Here is a 27,146-nt window from a genome sequence, read left to right as displayed (position 1 = left end):
GGCTATCAAGAATGCGACTTCAGTTGATCAAATTTGCAGAGCCGCCACTTGGTCTTCTCTGCATACCTTTACTAAATTATACCATTTTGATGTTTTTGCTTCATCAGAAGCAGTTTTTTGTAAAAAGGTTCTTCAGGCAGTTGTCTCAGTTTGATAAGGGTGACTATATTTTATCACACCCTCTCTTATAACTCGTGGACTTCAATCTCTGGGGTATTATATCCCATACTTAACAGCTCATGAACTCTCGCCGCCTATATGAAAGAAAACATTAATTTCTTTCATGGTGGCGAGAGTAAACGAGGACCACCCATTGGGGGTTGTTTTTTTGTTTAAAGCACATTTTTTCCTACTCCTATTTTTGGCTTTTACTCAAACATCTTACCACTTGGCTATACATTAAACTGAGGTATGTTTGAGATGGGCGGGGTATTTATAGGCTTTTGAGGTTTGGGAAACTTTGCCTCCTCCTGGTAGGAATGTATGTCCCATACGTAACAGCTTGCCACCATGAAAGAAATTCATTTATCTGGTAAGTACTTACATAAATTATGTTTTTGCCTCCTAGACCCAACATCTTACATGGGACATGATAATTACAATCTTTTTCTATAGTCTTGCAAAAGATTACATTTGGAATACATTGCCATCTCGTTTGCTACAATTGTTTTTCATTAGCCAAACCGCACCAGCACATGCCTTGTTTGGTGAAGCCAATCTGCACATGTAACTGAATTAGATGGTGATAGCCTCTCTTATTTTGGTAGATTCAAGCAATTCCGGGCAGCACTTCATAACACTAGGAGTGTTTTCTTAATTTAATGTATATTCACTTTCTCTAAATATTCAAACATTCCATCTCTGGTGCTCTATTTAAAAGAAAAGAAAAAAATGCATTAACATAGTAATATGGCTTTATTCTTCTGCAACTTGGTTGGAGTCTTCTGCTTTACGGTTCCTTCTATGCAAATTGGAAGCCATTTACAGCAGTGTGGGCCAAAAAAATCTTCAAAATGTAATGTACAGGGTAGAGGGAGTTGTTCGGATCAATAGGTCTTTTCCTTTCAGCTCACATCTGTAATCAAACAAAGTGCTCTCAATGGGTTTTCTTATTCTTGCAGATTTAATTAAATTAGGTGTTTAATGTATTCGGTTAACAGATTGTGCTGCTTTGTGGCGCACTGGTTTAGAACCCGTACGTATAGTTTTCTCTGCTTTCTCACAGCTCATTAGCAGACAGTGCAATCATATTTATATGCTCAGTACCTGAAGTGGATGTTACTACAGAAACACAGTGTCTGCAATACATTAGTGCTAACTTAAAGGCATTGTTTGCACTTCCATATAAGCAGCATAAACCAAGAATACCCTATGTAGTCTGTTTATTATGGATAAAATGAAATTCCAGGATAGCCATATACAAGATACATTTATTTACATTCACATTTGTAGCTTTCCACTGATGCTTCCTTCCTCAAAACTAAATTATGGATTCCACTTTTAGTGATTGTATTTCTTTTAATATACTTTCAGAAAGGAATCGAATTCATGTGACTGCCATACCAGTGGTAATGGTGAATGCTAAATAAAGCTTGTAAGAGATCCACACAGATAAAGAACTACTTGTGACTTTCAAGCAAATCAATATATAGGCCAAGTGTTTATAACATTTTCACTACTGTAGTTTAATGTCTTTTTAAAAGCATTAGATGAGGTGTTGGGGTCTGTATTGTGAAATCTATGAGGAAAAAGGATCATCACATAGAACTGACCTTTGCAGAGATTTACATAGAAAATATGTTGCTCCAAAATAACACGGAACAGCAAATATGATTGGAGCACAAACTAAAGCATTGCTAAAGACAGCAAACATGTAGTGTATTTAGTAGAAGATAAAGCTGTTTCAGTCATTGAGATATACCAAACCCGAAAAAAAAAAAAATGCGTATGAAAAAGAAACATTTAAAGTTAATGTCAATTTTGATGCTAAAAGTTTTTAAAAATTTGATTAAAAACAGGGGCACTTTAATTCATCAAAATTTATATTTCACTCCTGTTGTGAAAAAAAACTTAACTTTTAATCTTCACAGCAGCTCCAGCTTCCTCCACACGTCGCAAAGCCTCTTCCTGGGTCTAAAATGAGGAATCCGGCTTCCTCCAATCACGGCATTGAATCAGACACGGATTCCCCAGGGGGGAGGCGGTGATTGGAGGATGACCTATCCATCATTTCTGACATCAGAAATTACTTGCAACAACCGGAGGAAGCTGGAGCAGCTGTCAAGTTTAAAAGGCAAGTTTTCTTTCATGTAATTAGCAAGAGTCCATGAGCTAGTGACGTATGGGATATACATTCCTACCAGGAGGGGCAAAGTTTCCCAAACCTCAAAATGCCTATAAATACACCCCTCACCACACCCACAATTCAGTTTTACAAACTTTGCCTCCGATGGAGGTGGTGAAGTAAGTTTGTGCTAGATTCTACGTTGATATGCGCTCCGCAGCAAGTTGGAGCCCGGTTTTCCTCTCAGCGTGCAGTGAATGTCAGAGGGATGTGAGAAGAGTATTGCCTATTAGAATGCAGTGATCTCCTTCTACGGGGTCTATTTCATAGGTTCTCTGTTATCGGTCGTAGAGATTCATCTCTTACCTCCCTTTTCAGATCGACAATATACTCTTATATATACCATTACCTCTGCTGATTCTCGTTTCAGTACTGGTTTGGCTATCTGCTATATGTAGATGAGTGTCCTGGGGTAAGTAAGTCTTATTTTCTGTGACACTCCAAGCTATGGTTGGGCACTTTGTTTATAAAGTTCTAAATATATGTATTCAAACATTTATTTGCCTTGACTCAGAATGTTCAACTTTCCTTATTTTTCAGACAGTCAGTTTCATATTTGGGATAATGCATTTTTTGGTTTATTCATTTTTTCTTACCTTCAAAAATTTGACTCTTCCCGGTGGGCTATTAGGCTCGCGGGGGCTGAAAATGCCTCTTTTTATTACGTCATTTTTGGCGCGGACTTTTTTGGCGCAAAATTCTATTTCCGTTTCCGGCGTCATACGTGTCGCCGGAAGTTACGTCATTTTTTTGACGTTATTTCGCGCCAAAAATGTCGGCGTTCCGGATATGGCGTCATTTTGGCGCCAAAAGCATTTAGGCGCCAAATAATATGGGCGTCGCTTTAGTCTCATTTTTTATTGCTTCTGGTTGCTAGAGGCTTGTTCTTGGCATTTTTTCCCATTCCTGAAACTGTCATTTAAGGAATTTGATCAATTTTGCTTTATATATATGTTGTTTTTTCTCTTACATATTGCAAGATGTCTCACGTTGCATCTGAGTCAGAAGATACTACAGGAAAATCGCTGTCAAGTACTGAATCTACCAAAGCTAAGTGCATCTGCTGTAAACTTTTGGTAGCCATTTCTCCAGCTGTTGTTTGTATTGATTGTCATGACAAACTTGTTAAAGCAGATAATATTTCCTTTAGTAAAGTACCATTGCCTGTTGCAGTTCCTTCAACATCTAAGGTGCAGAATGTTCCTGATAATATAAGAGATTTTGTTTCTGAATCCATAAAGAAGGCTATGTCTGTTATTTCTCCTTCTAGTAAACGTAAAAAATCTTTTAAAACTTCTCTCCCTACAGATGAATTTTTAAATGAACATCATCATTCTGATTCTGATGACTCCTCTGGTTCAGAGGATTCTGTCTCTGAGGTTGATGCTGATAAATCTTCATATTTATTTAAAATGGAATTTATTCGTTCTTTACTTAAAGAAGTACTAATTGCTTTAGAAATAGAGGATTCTGGTCCTCCTGATACTAATTCTAAACGTTTGGATAAGGTATTTAAAGCTCCTGTGGTTATTCCAGAAGTTTTTCCTGTTCCTAATGCTATTTCTGCAGTAATTTCCAAAGAATGGGATAAATTGGGTAATTCATTTACTCCTTCTAAACGTTTTAAGCATTTATATCCTGTGCCGTCTGACAGATTGGAATTTTGGGACAAAATCCCTAAAGTTGATGGGGCTATTTCTACCCTTGCTAAACGTACTACTATTCCTACGTCAGATGGTACTTCGTTTAAGGATCCTCTAGATAGGAAAATTGAGTCCTTTCTAAGAAAAGCTTATCTGTGTTCAGGTAATCTTCTTAGACCTGCTATATCTTTGGCTGATGTTGCTGCAGCTTCAACTTTTTGGTTGGAAACTTTAGCGCAACAAGTAACACATCGTGATTCTCATGATATTATTATTCTTCTACAGCATGCTAATAATTTTATCTGTGATGCCATTTTTGATATTATCAGAGTTGATGTCAGGTTTATGTCTCTAGCTATTTTAGCTAGAAGAGCTTTATGGCTTAAAACTTGGAATGCTGATATGGCTTCTAAATCAACTTTACTTTCTATTTCTTTCCAGGGTAACAAATTATTTGGTTCTCAGTTGGATTCCATCATTTCAACTGTTACTGGTGGGAAAGGAACTTTTTTACCACAGGATAAAAAATCTAAAGGTAAAAGTAGGGCTAATAATCGTTTTCGTTCCTTTCGTTTCAACAAAGAACAAAAGCCTGATCCTTCATCCTCAGGAGCAGTTTCAGTTTGGAAACCATCTCCAGTCTGGAATAAATCCAAGCCAGCTAGAAAGGCAAAGCCTGCTTCTAAGTCCACATGAAGGTGCGGCCCTCATTCCAGCTCAGCTGGTAGGGGGCAGGTTACGTTTTTTTCAAAGAAATTTGGATCAATTCTGTTCACAATCTTTGGATTCAGAACATTGTTTCGGAAGGGTACAGGATTGGTTTCAAGATGAGACCTCCTGCAAAGAGATTTTTTCTTTCCCGTGTCCCAGTAAATCCAGTAAAAGCTCAAGCATTTCTGAAATGTGTTTCAGATCTAGAGTTGACTGGAGTAATTATGCCAGTTCCAGTTCTGGAACAGGGGATGGGGTTTTATTCAAATCTCTTCATTGTACCAAAGAAGGAGAACTCCTTCAGACCAGTTCTGGATCTAAAAATATTGAATCGTTATGTACGAATACCAACGTTCAAAATGGTAACTGTAAGGACTATCTTGCCTTTTGTTCAGCAAGGGAATTATATGTCCACAATAGATTTACAGGATGCATATCTGCATATTCCGATTCATCCAGATCATTATCAGTTCCTGAGATTCTCTTTTCTGGACAAGCATTACCAGTTTGTGGCTCTGCCGTTTGGCCTAGCGACAGCTCCAAGAATTTTTTCAAAGGTTCTCGGTGCCCTTCTGTCTGTAATCAGAGAACAGGGTATTGTGGTATTTCCTTATTTGGACGATATCTTGGTACTTGCTCAGTCTTTACATTTAGCAGAATCTCATACGAATCGACTTGTGTTGTTTCTTCAAGATCATGGTTGGAGGATCAATTTACCAAAAAGTTCTTTGATTGCTCAGACAAGGGTAACCTTTCTGGGTTTCCAGATGGATTCAGTGTCCATGACTCTGTCTTTAACAGACAAGAGACGTCTAAAATTGATTGCAGCTTGTCGAAATCTTCAGTCACAATCATTCCCTTCGGTAGCCTTATGCATGGAAATTCTAGGTCTTATGACTGCTGCATCGGACGCGATCCCCTTTGCTCGTTTTCACATGCGACCTCTTCAGCTCTGTATGCTGAAGCAATGGTGCAAGGATTACACGAAGATATCTCAAACAATATCTTTAAAACCGATTGTTCGACACTCTCTAACATGGTGGACAGATCACCATCGTTTAATTCAGGGGGCTTCTTTTGTGCTTCCGACCTGGACTGTAATTTCAACAGATGCAAGTCTCTCGGGTTGGGGAGCTGTGTGGGGATCTCTGACAGCACAAGGAGTTTGGGAATCTCAGGAGGTGAGATTTCCGATCAATATTTTGGAACTCCGTGCAATTTTCAGAGCTCTTCAGTTTTGGCCTCTTCTGAAGAGAGAATCGTTCATTTGTTTTCAGACAGACAATGTCACAACTGTGGCATACATCAATCATCAAGGAGGGACTCACAGTCCTCTGGCTATGAAAGAAGTATCTCGAATTTTGGTTTGGGCGGAATCCAGCTCCTGTCTAATCTCTGCGGTTCATATCCCAGGTATAGACAATTGGGAAGCGGATTATCTCAGTCGCCAAACGTTGCATCCGGGCGAATGGTCTCTTCACCCAGAGGTATTTCTTCAGATTGTTCAAATGTGGGAACTTCCAGAAATAGATCTGATGGCGTCCCATCTAAACAAGAAACTTCCCAGGTATCTGTCCAGATCCCGGGATCCTCAGGCGGAGGCAGTGGATGCATTATCACTTCCTTGGAAGTATCATCCTGCCTATATCTTTCCGCCTCTAGTTCTTCTTCCAAGAGTAATCTCCAAGATTCTGAAGGAATGCTCGTTTGTTCTGCTGGTAGCTCCGGCATGGCCTCACAGGTTTTGGTATGCGGATCTTGTCCGGATGGCCTCCTGCCAACCGTGGACTCTTCCGTTAAGACCAGACCTTCTGTCACAAGGTCCCTTTTTCCATCAGGATCTGAAATCCTTAAATTTAAAGGTATGGAGATTGAACGCTTGATTCTTGGTCAAAGAGGTTTCTCTGACTCTGTCATTACTACTATGTTACAGGCTCGTAAATCTGTATCTCGAGAGATATATTATAGAGTCTGGAAGACTTATATTTCTCCAACATAGGTGTGTCCGGTCCACGGCGTCATCCTTACTTGTGGGATATTCTCTTCCCCAACAGGAAATGGCAAAGAGCCCAGCAAAGCTGGTCACATGATCCCTCCTAGGCTCCGCCTACCCCAGTCATTCTCTTTGCCGTTGTACAGGCAACATCTCCACGGAGATGGCTTAGAGTTTTTTAGTGTTTAACTGTAGTTTTTCATTATTCAATCAAGAGTTTGTTATTTTCAAATAGTGCTGGTACGTACTATTTACTCAGAAACAGAAAAGAGATGAAGAATTCTGTTTGTATGAGGAAAATGATTTTAGCAACCGTAACTAAAATCCATGGCTGTTCCACACAGGACTGTTGAGAGCAATTAACTTCAGTTGGGGGAACAGTTTGCAGTCCTTGGCTGCTTGAGGTATGACACATTCTAACAAGACGATGTAATGCTGGAAGCTGTCATTTTCCCTATGGGATCCGGTAAGCCATGTTTATTACGATTGTAAATAAGGGCTTCACAAGGGCTTATTTAGACTGTAGACTTTTTTTGGGCTAAATCGATTGATATTAACACTTATTTAGCCTTGAGGAATCATTTATTCTGGGTATTTTGATATAATAATATCGGCAGGCACTGTTTTAGACACCTTATTCTTTAGGGGCTTTCCCAAAGCATAGGCAGAGTCTCATTTTCGCGCCGGTGTTGCGCACTTGTTTTTGAGAGGCATGGCATGCAGTCGCATGTGAGAGGAGCTCTGATACTTATAAAAGACTTCTGAAGGCGTCATTTGGTATCGTATTCCCCTTTGGGTTTGGTTGGGTCTCAGCAAAGCAGATACCAGGGACTGTAAAGGGGTTAAAGCTTAAAACGGCTCCGGTTCCGTTATTTTAAGGGTTAAAGCTTCCAAAATTGGTGTGCAATATTTTCAAGGCTTTAAGACACTGTGGTGAAAGTTTGGTGAATTTTGAACAATTCCTTCATGTTTTTTCGCAATTGCAGTAATAAAGTGTGTTCAGTTTAAAATTTAAAGTGACAGTAACGGTTTTATTTTAAAACGTTTTTTGTACTTTCTTATCAAGTTTATGCCTGTTTAACATGTCTGAACTACCAGATAGACTGTGTTCTGAATGTGGGGAAGCCAGAATTCCTATTCATTTAAATAAATGTGATTTATGTGATAATGACAATGATGCCCAAGATGATTCCTCAAGTGAGGGGAGTAAGCATGGTACTGCATCATTCCCTCCTTCGTCTACACGAGTCTTGCCCACTCAGGAGGCCCCTAGTACATCTAGCGCGCCAATACTCCTTACTATGCAACAATTAACGGCTGTAATGGATAATTCTGTCAAAAACATTTTAGCCAAAATGAACCCTTGTCAGCGTAAGCGTGGATGCTCTGTTTTAGTTACTGAAGAGCATGACGACGCTGATATTAATATCTCTGAAGGGCCCCTAACCCAATCTGAGGGGGCCAGGGAGGTTTTGTCTGAGGGAGAAATTACTGATTTAGGGAACATTTCTCAGCAGGCTGAATCTGATGTGATTACATTTAAATTTAAATTGGAACATCTCCGCATTTTGCTTAAGGAGGTATTATCCACTCTGGATGATTGTGAAAATTTGGTCATCCCAGAGAAACTATGTAAAATGGACAAGTTCCTAGAGGTGCCGGGGCTCCCAGAAGCTTTTCCTATACCCAAGCGGGTGGCGGACATTGTTAATAAAGAATGGGAAAGGCCCGGTATTCCTTTCGTCCCTCCCCCCATATTTAAAAAATTGTTTCCTATGGTCGACCCCAGAAAGGACTTATGGCAGTCAGTCCCCAAGGTCGAGGGAGCGGTTTCTACTTTAAACAAACGCACCACTATTCCCATAGAGGATAGTTGTGCTTTCAAAGATCCTATGGATAAAAAATTAGAAGGTTTGCTTAAAAAGATGTTTGTTCAGCAGGGTTACCTTCTACAACCCATTTCATGCATTGTCCCTGTCACTACAGCCGCATATTTCTGGTTTGATGAACTGATTAAGGTGCTCGATAGTGACTCTCCTCCTTATGAGGAGATTATGGACAGAATCAATGCTCTCAAATTGGCTAATTCTTTCACTCTAGACGCCTCTTTGCAATTGGCTAAGTTAGCGGCTAAGAATTCTGGGTTTGCTATTGTGGCGCGCAGAGCGCTTTGGTTGAAATCTTGGTCGGCTGATGCGTCTTCCAAGAACAAGCTACTAAACATTCCTTTCAAGGGGAAAACGCTGTTTGGTCCTGACTTGAAAGAGATTATCTCTGATATCACTGGGGGTAAGGGCCACGCCCTTCCTCAGGATCGGCCTTTCAAGGCAAAAAATAGACCTAATTTTCGTCCCTTTCGTAAAAACGGACCAGCCCAAGGTGCTACGTCCTCTAAGCAAGAGGGTAATACTTCTCAGGCCAAGCCAGCTTGGAGACCAATGCAAGGCTGGAACAAGGGAAAGCAGGCCAAGAAACCTGCCACTGCTACCAAGACAGCATGAAATATTGGCCCCCGATCCGGGACCGGATCTGGTGGGGGGCAGACTCTCTCTCTTCGCTCAGGCTTGGGCAAGAGATGTTCTGGATCCTTGGGCGCTAGAAATAGTCTCCCAGGGTTATCTTCTGGAATTCAAGGGACTTCCCCCAAGGGGGAGGTTCCACAGGTCTCAGTTGTCTTCAGACCACATAAAAAGACAGGCGTTCTTACATTGTGTAGAAGACCTGTTAAAAATGGGAGTGATTCATCCTGTTCCATTAAGAGAACAAGGGATGGGGTTCTACTCCAATCTGTTCATAGTTCCCAAAAAAGAGGGAACGTTCAGACCAATCCTAGATCTCAAGATCTTAAACAAATTTCTCAAGGTCCCATCGTTCAAGATGGAAACCATTCGAACTATCCTTCCTTCCATCCAGGAAGGTCAATTCATGACCACGGTGGATTTAAAGGATGTGTATCTACATATTCCTATCCACAAGGAACATCATCGGTTCCTAAGGTTTGCATTCCTGGACAAACATTACCAGTTCGTGGCGCTTCCTTTCGGATTAGCCACTGCTCCAAGGATTTTCACAAAGGTACTAGGGTCCCTTCTAGCGGTGCTAAGACCAAGGGGCATTGCAGTAGTACCCTACCTGGACGACATTCTGATTCAAGCGTCGTCCCTCCCTCGAGCAAAGGCTCACACGGACATCGTCCTGGCCTTTCTCAGATCTCACGGCTGGAAAGTGAACGTGGAAAAGAGTTCTCTATCCCCGTCAACAAGGGTTCCCTTCTTGGGAACAATTATAGATTCCTCAGAAATGAGGATTTTTCTAACAGAGGCCAGAATAACAAAGCTTCTGGACTCTTGTCGGATACTTCATTCCGTTCCTCTTCCTTCCGTAGCTCAGTGCATGGAAGTGATCGGGTTGATGGTAGCGGCAATGGACATAGTTCCTTTTGCGCGCATTCATCTAAGACCATTACAACTGTGCATGCTCAGTCAGTGGAATGGGGACTATACAGACTTGTCTCCAAAGATACAAGTAAATCAGAGGACCAGAGACTCACTCCGTTGGTGGCTGTCCCTGGACAACCTGTCACAAGGGATGACATTCCGCAGACCAGAGTGGGTCATTGTCACGACCGACGCCAGTCTGACGGGCTGGGGCGCGGTCTGGGGATCCCTGAAAGCTCAGGGTCTTTGGTCTCGGGAAGAATCTCTTCTACCGATAAATATTCTGGAACTGAGAGCGATATTCAATGCTCTCAAGGCTTGGCCTCAGCTAGCGAGGACCAAGTTCATACGGTTTCAATCAGACAACATGACGACTGTTGCGTACATCAACCATCAGGGGGGAACAAGGAGTTCCCTAGCGATGGAGGAAGTGACCAAGATTATTCTATGGGCGGAGTCTCACTCCTGCCACCTGTCTGCTATCCACATCCCGGGAGTGGAAAATTGGGAAGCGGATTTTCTGAGTCGTCAGACATTGCATCCGGGGGAGTGGGAACTCCATCCGGAAATCTTTGCCCTAGTCACTCAGCTGTGGGGCATTCCAGACATGGATCTAATGGCCTCTCGTCAGAACTTCAAGGTTCCCTGTTACGGGTCCAGATCCAGGGATCCCAAGGCGGCTCTAGTGGATGCACTAGTAGCACCTTGGACCTTCAAACTAGCTTATGTGTTTCCGCCGTTTCCTCTCATTCCCAGGCTGGTAGCCAGGATCAATCAGGAGAGGGCGTCGGTGATCTTGATAGCTCCTGCGTGGCCACGCAGGACTTGGTATGCAGATCTGGTGAATATGTCATCGGCTCCACCTTGGAAGCTACCTTTGAGACGAGACCTTCTTGTTCAGGGTCCGTTCGAACATCCGAATCTGGTTTCACTCCAGCTGACTGCCTGGAGATTGAACGCTTGATTTTATCGAAGCGAGGTTTCTCAGATTCTGTTATCGATACTCTTGTTCAGGCCAGAAAGCCTGTAACTAGAAAGATTTACCACAAAATTTGGAAAAAATATATCTGTTGGTGTGAATCTAAAGGATTCCCTTGGGACAAGGTTAAGATTCCTAGGATTCTATCCTTCCTTCAAGAAGGATTGGAAAAAGGATTATCGGCAAGTTCCCTGAAGGGACAGATTTCTGCCTTGTCGGTGTTACTTCACAAAAAGCTGGCAGCTGTGCCAGATGTTCAAGCCTTTGTTCAGGCTTTGGTTAGAATTAAGCCTGTTTACAAACCTTTGACTCCTCCTTGGAGTCTCAATTTAGTTCTTTCAGTTCTTCAGGGGGTTCCGTTTGAACCCTTACATTCCGTTGATATTAAGTTATTATCTTGGAAAGTTTTGTTTTTAGTTGCAATTTCTTCTGCTAGAAGAGTTTCAGAATTATCTGCTCTGCAGTGTTCCCCTCCTTATCTGGTGTTCCATGCAGATAAGGTGGTTTTACGTACTAAACCTGGTTTTCTTCCGAAAGTTGTTTCTAACAAAAACATTAACCAGGAGATTATCGTGCCTTCTCTGTGTCCGAAACCAGTTTCAAAGAAGGAACGTTTGTTGCACAATTTGGATGTTGTTCGCGCTCTAAAATTCTATTTAGATGCTACAAAGGATTTTAGACAAACATCTTCCTTGTTTGTTGTTTATTCAGGTAAAAGGAGAGGTCAAAAAGCAACTTCTACCTCTCTCTCTTTTTGGATTAAAAGCATCATCAGATTGGCTTACGAGACTGCCGGACGGCAGCCTCCCGAAAGAATCACAGCTCATTCCACTAGGGCTGTGGCTTCCACATGGGCCTTCAAGAACGAGGCTTCTGTTGATCAGATATGTAGGGCAGCGACTTGGTCTTCACTGCACACTTTTACCAAATTTTACAAGTTTGATACTTTTGCTTCTTCTGAGGCTATTTTTGGGAGAAAGGTTTTGCAAGCCGTGGTGCCTTCCATTTAGGTGACCTGATTTGCTCCCTCCCTTCATCCGTGTCCTAAAGCTTTGGTATTGGTTCCCACAAGTAAGGATGACGCCGTGGACCGGACACACCTATGTTGGAGAAAACAGAATTTATGTTTACCTGATAAATTTCTTTCTCCAACGGTGTGTCCGGTCCACGGCCCGCCCTGGTTTTTTTAATCAGGTCTGATAATTTATTTTCTTTAACTACAGTCACCACGGTACCATATGGTTTCTCCTATGCTAATATTCCTCCTTAACGTCGGTCGAATGACTGGGGTAGGCGGAGCCTAGGAGGGATCATGTGACCAGCTTTGCTGGGCTCTTTGCCATTTCCTGTTGGGGAAGAGAATATCCCACAAGTAAGGATGACGCCGTGGACCGGACACACCGTTGGAGAAAGAAATTTATCAGGTAAACATAAATTCTGTTTTCTTGGTGTCTTTCTCATCATTTTTCTTGGCATTCTTTTAGAATACCGAGAATTTTACAGTTTCTTCAGGATGGTTTAGATAAGGGTTTGTCCGCAAGTTCTTTGAAAGGACAAATCTCTGCTCTTTCAGTTCTTTTTCATAGAAAGATTGCTATTCTTCCTGATATTCATTGTTTTGTACAAGCTTTGGTACGTATAAAACCTGTCATTAAGTCAATTTCTCCTCCTTGGAGTTTGAATTTGGTTCTGGGAGCTCTTCAAGCTTCTCCGTTTGAACCTATGCATTCATTGGACATTAAATTACTTTCTTGGAAAGTTTTGTTCCTTTTGGCCATCTCTTCTGCTAGAAGAGTTTCTGAATTATCTGCTCTTTCTTGTGAGTCTCCTTTTCTGATTTTTCATCAGGATAAGGCGGTGTTGCGAACTTCTTTTGAATTTTTACCTAAAGTTGTGAATTCCAACAACATTAGTAGGGAAATTGTGGTTCCTTCATTATGTCCTAATCCTAAGAATTCTAAGGAGAAATCGTTGCATTCTTTGGATGTTGTTAGAGCTTTGAAATATTATGTTGAAGCTACGAAATCTTTCCGTAAGACTTCTAGTCTATTTGTTATCTTTTCCGGTTCTAGAAAAGGCCAGAAAGCTTCTGCCATTTCTTTGGCATCTTGGTTGAAATCTTTAATTCATCTTGCCTATGTTGAGTCGGGTAAAACTCCGCCTCATAGGATTACAGCTCATTCTACTAGGTCAGTTTCTACTTCCTGGGCGTTTAAGAATGAAGCTTCGGTTGACCAGATCTGCAAAGCAGCAACTTGGTCCTTTTTGCATACTTTTACTAAATTCTACCATTTTGATGTATTTTCTTCTTCTGAAGCAGTTTTTGGTAGAAAAGTACTTCAGGCAGCGGTTTCAGTTTGAATCTTCTGCTTATGTTTTTCGTTAAACTTTATTTTGGGTGTGGATTATTTTCAGCAGGAATTGGCTGTCTTTATTTTATCCCTCCCTCTCTAGTGACTCTTGTGTGGAAAGATCCACATCTTGGGTAGTCATTATCCCATACGTCACTAGCTCATGGACTCTTGCTAATTACATGAAAGAAAACATAATTTATGTAAGAACTTACCTGATAAATTCATTTCTTTCATATTAGCAAGAGTCCATGAGGCCCGCCCTTTTTTTGTGGTGGTTATGATTTTGTATAAAGCACAATTATTCCAATTCCTTATTTTATATGCTTTCGCACTTTTTTATCACCCCACTTCTTGGCTATTCGTTAAACTGAATTGTGGGTGTGGTGAGGGGTGTATTTATAGGCATTTTGAGGTTTGGGAAACTTTGCCCCTCCTGGTAGGAATGTATATCCCATACGTCACTAGCTCATGGACTCTTGCTAATATGAAAGAAATGAATTTATCAGGTAAGTTCTTACATAAATTATGTTTTTTTTCTCAACAGGAGTGAAATGTAAATTTTGATGAATTAAAGTGCCCCTGTTTTTAATCAAATTTTTAAAAACCGGGCAATTTAGCATAAAATTTTACATTCACTTTAACTGTGTTAAAAATAAATTTTGCTTAAAAACACCATTAAATGAAATATGTTTAAATTCATTTTGAGACTAACAGGACATTTATGTTTGTGCACAAGTGATTGCTAAGAACATTCCACCACAAATATATAATTTTTCTTCTAATACAATGAATATCCATTGTTTAGAAAATAGAATAATATTGTAGTACATTTTAACATGAACTTTTTGCAGCAGAGATAAAACAAAACTTTTAACTTTAAAGGGACATTAAACTGCTCCTGCTTTTGTATCAAAATTGTACTTGTCCCTGTTCCCTAAAGAAGCCACATTTTGTATCCTAGGTTTTATGCAAAATGCTGCAGATTGCTTAAAAGGGATAGAAAGGTCAAAATTGAAATATGTATGGGTGCAATTTTAAATAAAAACATTTTTCTAATATACTTACTTTAGCAAAAATGCTTCTAGTGAAAGTTACTGTTTTTCAGGGGCATACACACATATGCTGTGAAGGGTCATGCATCAATATTCATTTAGTCAGTTTAGGCACTCTGAAGTCCAGTTGTGCATCATGGGAAATGTAGTAGATTTTTTTTTTAACTTGGAAACAATCATGCAATATACCTTTAAACCATGGTGTCTGGCTCCTAACTTTTATTAATGTTCTACATAGAGCTAAGTACCAACGCCCTGAAAACGTTTTTTCTTAACCAGTCCATGGAGTAAGCATCACAAGTGTTATTTAGCACATAAGTTGCAATCTGTGTGAGTTCATTTCCTGTTTCAGTAACTTATATACTAAACATCATTGTGCAAAATCTCCTTCTGCCCTTTTTAAGCATGTGGTTAATAAAAAGCAATTGCATATCTGTGTATTCCTGATTCTGTTAGCAAAGACCTTGACAGTGAAATTCTTTCCAATCTCTTATGCGGGTGTCAGGGTCCCTGGTAATTACATCTATGGTGCAAGAGACAAATACACATGAAATACAACTTACTAATCAGAGACAGAGAAGAACTTTATTTTACCCCAATTCCTCTTAGGGAAAAGGGTCTTTCAGACATACATGAATCATGCAGATACGGTAATGAATTACAGCTGGTCACAGCAGAAATGTGATCTTCTGGCCAACACCAAACCCACAGGATTGTCTGTGAGAATAATTAAATGGCAAAAGAGCAGACTGATTGCTTTTTCGTGAATGTAAACCTCTCCCCTGGATTATAAAAGAGAGAAGGGTTTCAGCCTTAGCCAGAAGCTGGAAAAACACATCACAGGGTTTATGTGTGTATTTATTTAACCATGTTTAATATGAAACGCTTTATTCTGTACAGGAGGTGACTAGAATGCTGCCTCCAGTAGTAAGAAGTCTATAACCACATTACAGTTAGGCTTGACAAATCCGGGGAGCCATGGCTCATCACATTTTTAGTAAGGCTGCAAACATTTGGATTATACTAACACAGGGGTGTAACTAGACCTTACTGGGTCCCTGGGCAAAGTGTGTGTCAGGGACTGAGGTACTGTAGGGCCATCTAAGAGTCCAAGTCCATTCTCAGCTGAGACCCCTGACACTCCTGATTCAACATACATCATTAGGGGGGTGAAATCCTTGTCTGTCTCTTTAAAGGGACATTATACATTAGATTTTTCTTTGCATAAATGTTTTGTAGATGTTCCATTTATATAGCCTATACAGCTTTTTTTTTTTTTTTTTTTTTTTTTTTTTTTTTTAAATGTATAGTTTTGCTTATTTTTAAATAACATTGCGCTGATTTTCAGACTCTTAACCAAGCCCCAAAGTTTTAGGAGAATACTGATATATACCTACTCCAGCTTGCTCCTGTTATATATATATAAAATCAATTAGCCAGTTGTCCAGCTCTCCATCCTTGACGGTGTATTATCAACCTAATTGCAATTCTCAAGAAGACTTGTATACTTATATGTGAAGAAGGGCACTCTCAGGATTTTTAGAAAGACAAAACATTTATTTATTTTGACCAAAAAAGTGCACATCTTTTTCTAGTTTGGGAGTACGGCTACGTCGCCGATTAAGATTAACTTCGTCTTGAAGAAGGCACATATGTGAGCCGAAACGTCAACTTTGATTTGTCAAAATAAATAAATTTTTTGTCTTTCTAAAAAGCCTGAGAGTGCCCTTCTTCACATATACGTATACAAGTCTTCTTGTATATATATATATATATATATATATATATATATATATATATATATATATATATATATATATATGTGTGTGTGCAAGCCTGCTTTTCACATTGTAAGATGCAGTGGTCATCCAATCATGCAAGAGGGGCGGAGTCCATTTGCCATGTAGACAGGCCAACAGGTTCCCATGTCATGTATAAGTATGAAAATACGCAAACGGCTTCAAGTATATGGTTAAGAATAAGAAAATAAGCAGATGCTCTTGAAAATATGCTGTTTATCGTTTTATTATTTATTTTTTAATCTAGCTGAATGCCCTTTTAAAGTGAAAGTCCACCATAACGTTTTTGAAATGCTAGGGTTAACTGTTGAAACAAATAAAGGAAACTTTCATTCATGAAGTATAAGATAATTCATGCAGAAAGCGCCTTTATTCGTTTCAACCGTTTGCTGTTCTTAGCTGCTACGACAGCCCACGGCCCAACATTTTTTTTGCCAAGAGGTGATGTTTTCACCTCTTAGCCAATAGCCGTGCGGTAAATCCAGTTTGTCGCCCATGGGAGCCGTAATTACCGCACGGCTATTTGCTAAGAGGTGAAAACGTCAACTCTTAGCAAAATATTTTTTTTGCAGTGGGCTGCTGTAGCAGCTAAAAACAGCGGTTGAAACGAATAAAGGCGCTTTCTGCATGAATTATCTTATACTTCATGAATGAAAGTGCCCTTTATTTGTTTCAACAGTCAACCCTAACGTTTCAAAAATGCTATGGTTGACTTACACTTGAACGTAATAGACCTTTTTCTCCAATACATTACAATATTTTATGACGTAAGGTGATGCCACTTTCTAGAACTTGGTTTATTGCACCTAATTTAATAACATCCAGTTTTATATATTTATTTTTTGTTGAGGGAGGGGCTTTCATCTATTACTTATAAGATTAGAGTAAATTTAGGCTGTGATCAATCACAGCTCCTTGGGCCGGATTAGTGGTTGCCTGACAGTCTCTTATCGCAGACGTTCATGTGAGTGATGAAATGAGAATATACACACAACTGCAAAAGTCAGAAAGTTATATTTTCAGTCAGTGATTGAGGCCTCTAATTGCTCTGGGATATGTCCCTGTCTTTGTTTCTGTAATCTGTATTTTCTCAGTGGGTTTCTGAAACACATTTGTATGTACCCTTCTCTAATTATCTCATACTGTTTACAGTGAAGTAAGTTTCCTCTTATTTCCAGTGTGTGAGGGAAAAAAACGGTCTTTGATTTTCAGTAGTTGGAGAACAAATTATTTTAATGTCTTTATTTTCACACCAAATAAAGTTTTACGTATTTTTCAAGAACACTGATGTCTTAGTCAAACCAAGTGAGCTGTTTTTTTTAAGGCAGGTAAACTAAATGTTCACTTTGAATTTATACGTGTGATCACTGTCTGTGGCCCTTATTTGGACACCTGAAGAAGAGTGGTGAGAGTTACACTAAATTACATTACAGAATGGCAAATATAGGGGCACCAGTTGAAGAAAAATACACTAAGGCAGTTATAGCCTTGTTCAATACAGTGTGAAGTATAGTAATATTTATACTCAGTAATGGTAATATTAGCTAAGAGGTAAACATTTTTATGTGTTTAAAGTGAATGTCAATTTTAAAGCTAAAGTGCCCGTTTTTTAAAAATTTGATTAAAAACAGGGGGACTTTAATTCATCAAAATTTACATTTCACTCCTGTTGTGAAAAAAAAACTTACCTTTTAATCTTCACAGCAGCTCCAGCTTCCTCCGGTCGTTGCAAGCCATTTCTGACGTCAGAAATAATGGATAGGTCATCCTCCAATCACGGCTTTCCCCCCGGGGGAATCAGTGTCTGATACAACACCGTAATTGGAGGAAGCCGGATTCCTCATTTTAGACCCAGGCTTTGCGACGGGTGGAGGAAGCTGGAGCTGCTGTGAAGATTAAAAGATACGTTTTTTTCTCAACAGCAGTGAAATGTAAATTTTGATGAATTAAAGTGCCCCTGTTTTTAATCGAATTTTTAAAAACTGGGCACTTTAGCATCAAAAGTGATATTCACTTTAATTACTGTTTTTACTCTTCCTACAAGTAGCGGCTTCTGTTTCTAGGTTGAAATTCACAGTTCCAGTGCGTGCAATTGCCGAAAGAGGACCCGGCAGCTATAATGTTTGCAGTCCAATACTTGATAAAATGAAACAGCCCGCTCTTAGCGTGTGTCACACGCGGGTCACTAGGTACCTAGTGAAAAAAATAATAAGTGCAGAACAGCTCAGCTTCTACGTGTTTCATCCGTAATAGTGGGCTTTTTCAAGATTTCAAGAACTAGGTACCTGCAGTATTGGACTGCAAACATTATAGCTGCCGGGTCCTCTTTCGGCAATTACACGCACCGGAACTGTGAATTTCAACCTAGAAACAGAAGCCACTACTTGGAGGAAGAGGGGTGAGTGAGATTGCTCCAACTGTCTCCAGAAAGCGAGCAGTGTTCCAATTTCTATCAGGTTGCTAACTGGAGAGCACTTGGATCCGGTGTGGTCTAATATAAGACTGTCTCAAGAAGGATATATTTATCTCCCTGAGTTATTCTGTATCACATAAAACTAGGAGCATACAATACAATCTTCACTCAGCTGAGTATTTGCTACCTTGTGGCCATATTAACACTCTGATGATATTTGTGGCAATATCTCTTGTCTGAAGTTACAGACAGTTATCTTTACTCAGCGGAATATCTGCTACATTGTGACCATACTAATATTCTTGTTATTTGTGATAATATCTCCTGTCTGAGTTTACGGACATTTTTTATTTGGAAGCTTAATTGTCTCCTTGGAACAAAAGTTGAGGACATGTTTATAACAGAAAGTATTCTTGGATTTCTCTTGTTAAGTGTATCCAGTCCACGGATCATCCATTACTTATGGGATATATTCTCCTTCCCAACAGGAAGCTGCAAGAGTCCACCCACAGCAAAGCTGCTATATAGCTCCTCCCCTAACTGCCATTACCAGTCATTCTCTTGCAAGTCTCAACATAGATAGGAGGTCGTGAGAGTCTGTGGTTTTTTATACTTAGTTTATTTCTTCAATCAAAAGTTTGTTATTTTTAAATGGCACCGGAGTGTGCTGTTTATCTCAGGCAGTATTTGGAAGAAGAATCTGCCTGCGTTTTTTCTATGATCTTAGCAGACGTAACTAAGATCCAGTTGCTGTTCTCACACATTCTGAGGAGTAAGGTACTTCAGAGGGGGAATGGCGTGCAGGTTTTCCTGCAAATAAGGTATGTGCAGTAAAATATTTTTCTAAGGAATGGAATTGACTAAGAAAATACTGCTGATACCGAAGTAATGTAAGTACAGCCTTTAAATGCAGTGAAAGCGACTGGTACCAGGCTGATTGATAGAGATATATGCTAAGGTATGTGCAGTAATATATTTTTCTAAGGAATGGAATTGACTAAGAAAATACTGCTGATACCGAAGTAATGTAAGTAAAGCCTTAAATGCAGTGATAGCGACTGGATCAGGCTTATTAATAGACATACATACTCTTATAAGAATGTGTTTTAAAACGTTTGCTGGCATGTTTAATCGTTTTTTAACATATGTTTGGTGATAAAACTTATTGGGGCCTAATTTTTCCACATGGCTGGCTTAAATTTTGCATAGAAACAGTTATAGGGAAGGTAATCCACAGCTCAGCTGTGGCAGTTTTGTTGTGTCTGTTTAAAAAAATGTCGTTTTTTTTTTTTTTATCTGTTTTTTGCATTAAGGGGTTAATCATCCATTTGCAAGTGGGTGCAATGCTCTGTTAACTTATTACATGTACTGTAAAAATTTCGTTTGATTTACTGCCTTTTTTCACTGTTTTTCAAATTTTGACAAAATTTGTTTCTCTTAAAGGCACAGTAACGTTTGTTATATTTGCTTGTTAACTTGATTTAAAGTGTTTTCCAAGCTTACTAGTCTCTTTATTAGTTCTAACATGTCTAACATAGAGGAGGCTCTGTGTTTATTATGTTTAAAGCCATGGTGGAACCCCATTTTAGAATGTGTACCAGATGTACTGATTTCATGTTAAACAATAAAGATCATTTTTTGTATTTAAAAACATTATCACCAGAGGATTCTGTCGAGGGGGAAGTTATGCCGACTAACTCTCCCCACGTGTCAGACCCTTTGACTCCCGCTTTAGGGACTCACGCTCAAATGGCGCCAAGTACATCAAGGGCACCCATAGCGTTTATTTTACCAGAGGATTCTGTCGAGGGGGAAGTTATGCCGACTAACTCTCCCCACGTGTCAGACCCTTTGACTCCAGGGACTCCCGCTCAAATGGCGCCAAGTATATCAATGGCGCCCATAGCGTTTATTTTACAAGACATGGCAAAGGTTGTGTATAATACACTGGCAGCAGTATTAGTCAGACTACCTGAAATTAAAGGAAAGCAAAACAGCTCTGGGGGTAGATACAGAGCATACAGACGCTTTAAGAACCATGTCTGATACTACCTCACAATATGCTTAGTCTGTGGGTGATATTTGTGACTCAGGGAAGATGATTTAACCTGATTCTGATATTTCTACATTTAAAATTTATGCTTGAGAACCTCCACTTGTTGCTCAGGGAGGCTTTAGCTGCTATGAATGAATGTGTACAATCGCAGTGCCAGAGAAATTGTGTAGACTGGATAAATAATATGCAGTGCCGGTGTGTACTTATGTTTTTCCAATACCTAAAGAGGTTTACTAAAATTTTTCATAAGGAATGGGATAGACCAGGTGTGCCGTTCTCTTCCCCTCCTATTTTTTAGAAGAATGTTTTCTAATAGTTGCCACCACACGGGACTTATGGCAGACAGTTCCTAAGGTGGAGAGAAGAGTTTCTACTCTAGCTAAGCGTACCACTACCTCTGGCGAGGACTGTTGTGCTTTTTTAGATCCAATGGATAAAAAATGTTTATTCAACAAGGTTTTATCCTGCAGCCCCTTGCACGCATTGCTCCTGTCACTGCTGCTGCGGCGTTCTGGTTTGAGTCTCTTGATGAGGCTTTACAGGCTCCATTGGATGAATATATTTGACAAGCTTAGAGCACTTAAGCTAGCCAATTCCTTTGTTTTCTGATGCCTTTGTTCCTTTGACTAGACTAACGGCTAAGAATTCTGTTTTTTACTATACTGGCGCGCAGAGCGCTATGGCTTATATCATGGTCAGCTGTCGTGACTTTAATAAATAAGCTACTTAACTTCCCTTCAAGGGGCAGACCCTATTCAGGCCTAGTTTGAAGGAGATTATTACTTATATCACTGGAGGAAAAGATCATGCCCTTCCTCAGGACAGGTCCAAATCAAGGGACAAAAAAGGCCTAATTTTCGTGCCTTTCGAAAATTCAAGGCAGGTGTGGCATCAACTTCCTCTAAGGCAAAATAAGAGGGAACTTTTGCTCAGTCCAAGGCGGTCTGGAGACAACCGGACCTGGAACAAAGATAAGCAGGTCAAGGAGCCTGCTGCTGCCTCTAAAACAGCATGAGGAACGGACCCCTATCTGGTAACGGATCCTATAGGGGGCAGACTTCATTCTTCGCCCAGGCGTGGGCAAGAGATGCCCAGGATCCCTGGGCATTGGAAATTATACCCCAGAGATATCTTCTGGATTTCAAAGCTTTCCCCCCCAAAAAAGGGGAGTTTTTGCCTTTCACATTTATCTGCAAACCAGATAAAGAAAGAGACATTCTTGCATTGTGTACGTGACCCATTCAGTTCCAATAGAGGAACAGGGACACAGTTTTCCTCAAATCGGTTTGTGGTTCCCAAGGAAAGGAAACCTTCAGACCTATTTTGGATCTAAAAGATCTTAAACAAATTCTTTAGAATTCTATCATTTAAGATGGAAACTATTCGTACCATCTTAACTATGATCCAGGAGAGTCAATAGAGGACTACAATGGATTTGAAGGATGCTTATCCTCACATTACGATGCATAAAGATCACCATCGGTTTTTCAGGTTTGCCTTTCTAGACAGGCATTACCAGTTTGTAGCTCTTTCCTTTGGGTTAACTACAGCCCCTAGAATCTTTATGGAGGTTCTGGGGTCACTTTGGCGGTCCTTAGGCCGCGGGGCATAGAAGTGGCCCCTTATTTAGACGACATCCTGATACAGGCGTCAAACATCCAAGTTGCCAAGTCTCATACGGACGTAGTACTGGCATTTCTGAAATCGCATGGGTGGAAAGTGAACAAGGAAAGAGTTCTCTATCCCCAATATCAAGGGTTTCCCTCCTAGGGATTCTGATAGATTTTGTAGAAATTAAAATTTACCTGACGGAGTCCAGGTTGTCAAAGTTTCTAAATTTCTGCCGTGTTCTTCATTCCATCCGCGCCCTTTGGTGGCTCAGTACATGAATGTAATCGGCTTAATGGTAGCGGCAAGGGACATAGTACCGTTTGCACGCCTACATTTCAGACCACTGCAACTATGCATGCTCAGCCAGAGGAACGGGGATTACACAGATTTGTTCTCCTGTTAAATCCGGACCAAGAAACCAGAGATTCTCTTCTCTGGTGACTATCTCGGGTCCATCTGTCCAAGGGTATGACCTTCCGCAGGTCAGATGGGACAATTGTTACAACAGATGCCAGCCTTTTAGGTTGGGATACAGTCTGGAACTCCCTGAAGGCTCAGGGATAGTGGACTCAGGAGGAGACCCTCCTTCTAATGAATATTCTGGAACTGGGAGCGATATTCCATGCTTTTCAGACTTGGCCTCAGTTAGCAACTCTGAGGTACATCATATTTCAGTCGGACAATATCACGACTGTGGCTTACATCAACCATCAAGGGGGAACAGAAGTTCCCTAGCAATGTTAGAAGTCTTAAAATAATTCACTGGACAGAGACTCACTCTTGTCTAAAAGCTATCCCTATCCCAGGTGTTGAGAACTGGGAGGCAGATTTTCTAAGTCGTCAGACTTTTCATCCGGGGGAGTGGGAATTCCCTCCGGAGGGGTTTGCACAAGATCAAGCAGGAGAGTGCTTTGGTGCTTTTGACAGCGCCTGCGTGGCCACGCAGGACCTGGTATGCAGATCTGGTGGACATGTCATCCTTTCCACCACGGTCTCTGCTTCTGAGACAGGACCCTCTACCTCAGGGTCTTTTCAACCATCTAAATATAACTAATCTGAGATGGACTGCCTGGAGACAGAACGCTTGATGTTATCAAAGCATGGCTTCTCCGAGTCAGTAATTGATACCTTAATACAGGCATAAAAGCCTGTCTCTAGGAAAATTTAACATAAGATATGGTGTAAATATCTTATTGTTATGAATCCAAGGGTTACTCATGGAGTAAAGTCTGGATTCCCAGGATATTATCTTTTCTCCAAGATGATTTTGAGAAAAGGGTTGTCAGCTAGTTCTTTAAAAGGACAGATTTCTACTCTGTCTATTCTTTTGCACAAGCGTCTGGCAGGTATTCTAGACGTTCAGGCATTTGGTCAGGCTTTGGTTAGAACCAAGCCTGTGGTTAAAAATGTTGCTCCGCCATGGAGCTTAAAGCTGGTTCTTAAGGTTCTTCAAGGAGTTCCATTTGAACCTTTTCATTCCATAGATATCAAACTTCTATCTTGGAAAGTTCCTTTTTGGTAGCTATTTCCTCGGCTCATAGAGTCTCTGAGTTATCTGCGTTGCAATGTGATTCTCCTTATCTGGTTCTCCGTACGGATAAGGTAGTCCTGTGTACCAACCTGGGTTTTTTTTTTTTTTTTTTTTTTTTTTTTTTTTAAGTTTTCAATAAAGTTTATTGAGTATAAAGAAAAAGATACAATATTTCCCAATTGTTACAAAGGGTTATGGGAACATGTACAATTTTAAGCAAACATCATTAACATGGGCTAGCTACATGTGGTAATATATGGGTATTTGTAAATCTCTGGTAAGGTTCCAGGAGCGTCCGTATTACAGTTTCATATTACAGATTTCCATGAGTTCCTGTTAGGTCCAACCTGGGTTTTTACCTAAGGTGGTATCTAACAAGAATATCACTCAAGAGATTGTTGTTCCATTCTTGTATCCTAATCCTTCTTCAAAGAAGGAACGTCTATTACACAATTTGGACGTGGTTCGTGTTTTAAAGTTTTACTTACAAGCTACTACAGATTTTCATCAAACATTCACCTTGTTTGTTGTCTATTCTGGACAGAGGAGAGGTCAAAGGACTTCAGCAACCTCTCTGTCCTTTTGGTTAAAAAGCATAATTCATTTAGCTTATGAGACTGCTGGACAGCAGCCTCCTGAAGGGATTACAGCTCATTCTACTAGAGCTGTGGTTTTCACTTGGGCCTTTTTTAAATGTGGCTTCTGTTGAACAGATTACAAGACGGAGTCTTGGTCTGCGTTTCATACTTTTTCAAATTTAACAAATTTGATACCTTGCTTCTTCGGAGGCTATTTTTGGGAGAAAGGGTTTTTTACAGGCAGTGGTAACTTCCGTTTAAGTACCTGCCTTGTCCCTCCCATCATCCGTGTACTTTAGCTTTGGTATTGGTATCCCATAAGTAATGGATGATCCGTGGACTGGATACACTTAACAAGAGAAAACATAATTTATGCTTACCTGATAAATTTATTTCTCTTGTAGTGTATCCAGTCCACGGCCCGCCCTGTCACTTTAAGGCAGGTAATTTTTCCATTAAACTACAGTCACCACTGCACCCTATGGTTTTCCTTTCTCTGCATGTTTTCGGTCGAATGACTGGTAATGGCAGTTAGGGGAGGAGCTATATAGCAGCTTTGCTGTGGGTGGACTCTTGCAGCTTCCTGTTGGGAAGGAGAATATATCCCATAAGTAATGGATGATCCGTGGACTGGATACACTACAAGAGAAATAAATTTATCAGGTAAGCATAAATTATGTTTTTTCATCTAATTTTGCCATATATTTTTCTCTTAAGGTGGTATGTATTTTTAATAAAGGTGGTATAATTTATAATGTATTTTTAATAAGTTTGAAACCATTTTTTCTATATTTTTACTTACTATTTTTTTATATTTGCTAGCTTGTTTTTGTATATTTTGTGTATATATATTCTGTAATTTGTATTTTATCAAGAGTATTGCATTAAGCAATGATACTTTTTTATTGGACTAACTATACATTTATAAGATGACAAGCTTTCGGAAGAGTGTCTTCCTTTTTCAAGTCTTTTTTAAGTCTGAAGCAAAAGTATTGCTTCAGACTTGAAAAAGGAAGGAATTCTTCCAAAAGTTTTTCATCTTATAAATGTATAGTTAGTCCAATAAAAAAGTATCATTGCTCAATGCAATACTCTTGTTATTTTGATATCTAAATCTCTGGACTAACACGGCTACTCCAATCAACGTGTGTGTGTATATAGATATATATATGTGTGTGTGTGTATATATATATATATATATATAAGAAAAAGAAAAGTGTGCATCTGGTGCAGAAAAAGAGACCTCAGCTCAGGTATAAAGATAATAGCAATGGTGTAGAAAAATTAAATGCTGCCCCAATCTATCTACCGAGGAAAGAGAGTCCCTACACCCTCAAACCTAGGTAAAAAAGAATATTGGAAAAAGAGATGTGATAGAAAAGTTAGGGCGCAAATAATATATAAAATTATAACTATAAAATAAACAGTGAGTCTAAAAATATGCAATTTAAAAAGAATATTGAATTCTGACTAGAAAAAGAGGTACTGGATAGAAATAGTAAAAGTAAATTCAATTGATGTAATAATGCCACTAAATAAAAATAATACAATAATGTGTTGATTCCCTATTGAGGATTAAACAGTATTCAGTAAATGGACACAATAAAGGTAAATCAATAAACAAAGGACTTACTAAACTTCTTATGTACACTTGAGACAAAGAAATATCTTTTCGAAAGTAAAAACAATTCATATAATTAACAAAAGAAAACAAATACATATAAAAATTATTAAAATAAAGAATAAATTATCATAATAGTAATAATGTTGGAGACTGCCTGATCCCAGAATGCAGGTCTCCCTAGGGGTGTCTACTTACACTCCTTTACCTCAATCAGTATGAGGTAAGTGCCGCGTAGTATCAGTAGAAAACTCCCTTTGATCTCCAGCTGTCCAGAAAATAGGGTAACGACTTGCAGGACTTTAATCAAGATACTTGTCTTTGTTGGAGTACTATTATCCCCTCCAGATGGCCATGAGCATGAAAGACAAATAAAGATAATAATAGTGCAACCCCGTATGTAAAGTGTAACAATTTACTTTATTAAATACAGTGCACTCACATTTAAAACCCTCAAAAATATATGAGGTATTTTTAGGCAATATAAAATCAAAGTCTAGCTGTTCCAGCCAGCAGAGTTTAGCGAGTAATGTTCCCAGATAGTTGATTCACAGCTATCATGTGCTAAAGTTCAAAACAAATAAATAACAGTCCTGGTTATCCTATTAACACTCGTGGTTCTGTCTGTTTCAAAGACATTCTCACATTGCAGCCTTCTTCGTCAGAGGAATTTACAGACAGCTGATAATTGGGCTGTATTTCAAGCGGAGCAGCGGCACATTCCCCCCGAAAACAGTGAATTCATTGGATGCATAAAGGTGTCACATGACTGTAGTATTTCCAAGTCATGGATTGGTTACAGTATTTCCAAGTCATGGATTGGTTACAGCTGTTTTCAGCTCATAGTCCCATTGTGGTAACAATAGAGATTACGCTAACAAAATCCAGGATATACACCGTATGTTAGCCGTAATGTTAATAGTAACAAAAAAAAATTCTCCTTATTACGTGTAATTAGTTTTGGGCACAGAGATATACATTTGGGGTTAATTTCCAATAATTACAATTTCTCTATTACTACTAT

General features: G+C 39.6%; 1 protein-coding gene and 1 long non-coding RNA gene across 5 annotated transcripts in view; one reads left to right on the top strand and one right to left on the bottom strand.

Annotated features, from left to right (window-relative positions):
* MCC (MCC regulator of WNT signaling pathway) overlaps positions 1–27,146 on the top strand; it is a 1,086,108-nt gene that overhangs the window by 878,521 nt on the left and 180,441 nt on the right. The gene's annotated exons all lie outside the window — the stretch shown is intronic.
* Positions 897–26,616, bottom strand: LOC128648729 (uncharacterized). The gene is made up of 2 exons (XR_008400621.1): positions 26,321–26,616; positions 897–1,075 (listed from the first exon to the last, which is right to left on the bottom strand). It is a non-coding gene; the product is annotated as an uncharacterized LOC128648729 (long non-coding RNA).

This window comes from Bombina bombina, chromosome 2 (assembly GCF_027579735.1).
Source record: "Bombina bombina isolate aBomBom1 chromosome 2, aBomBom1.pri, whole genome shotgun sequence".
In the NCBI taxonomy this organism is placed as follows: Eukaryota; Metazoa; Chordata; class Amphibia; order Anura; family Bombinatoridae; genus Bombina; species Bombina bombina.
This window is presented reverse-complemented; position numbering and strand designations above follow the sequence as displayed.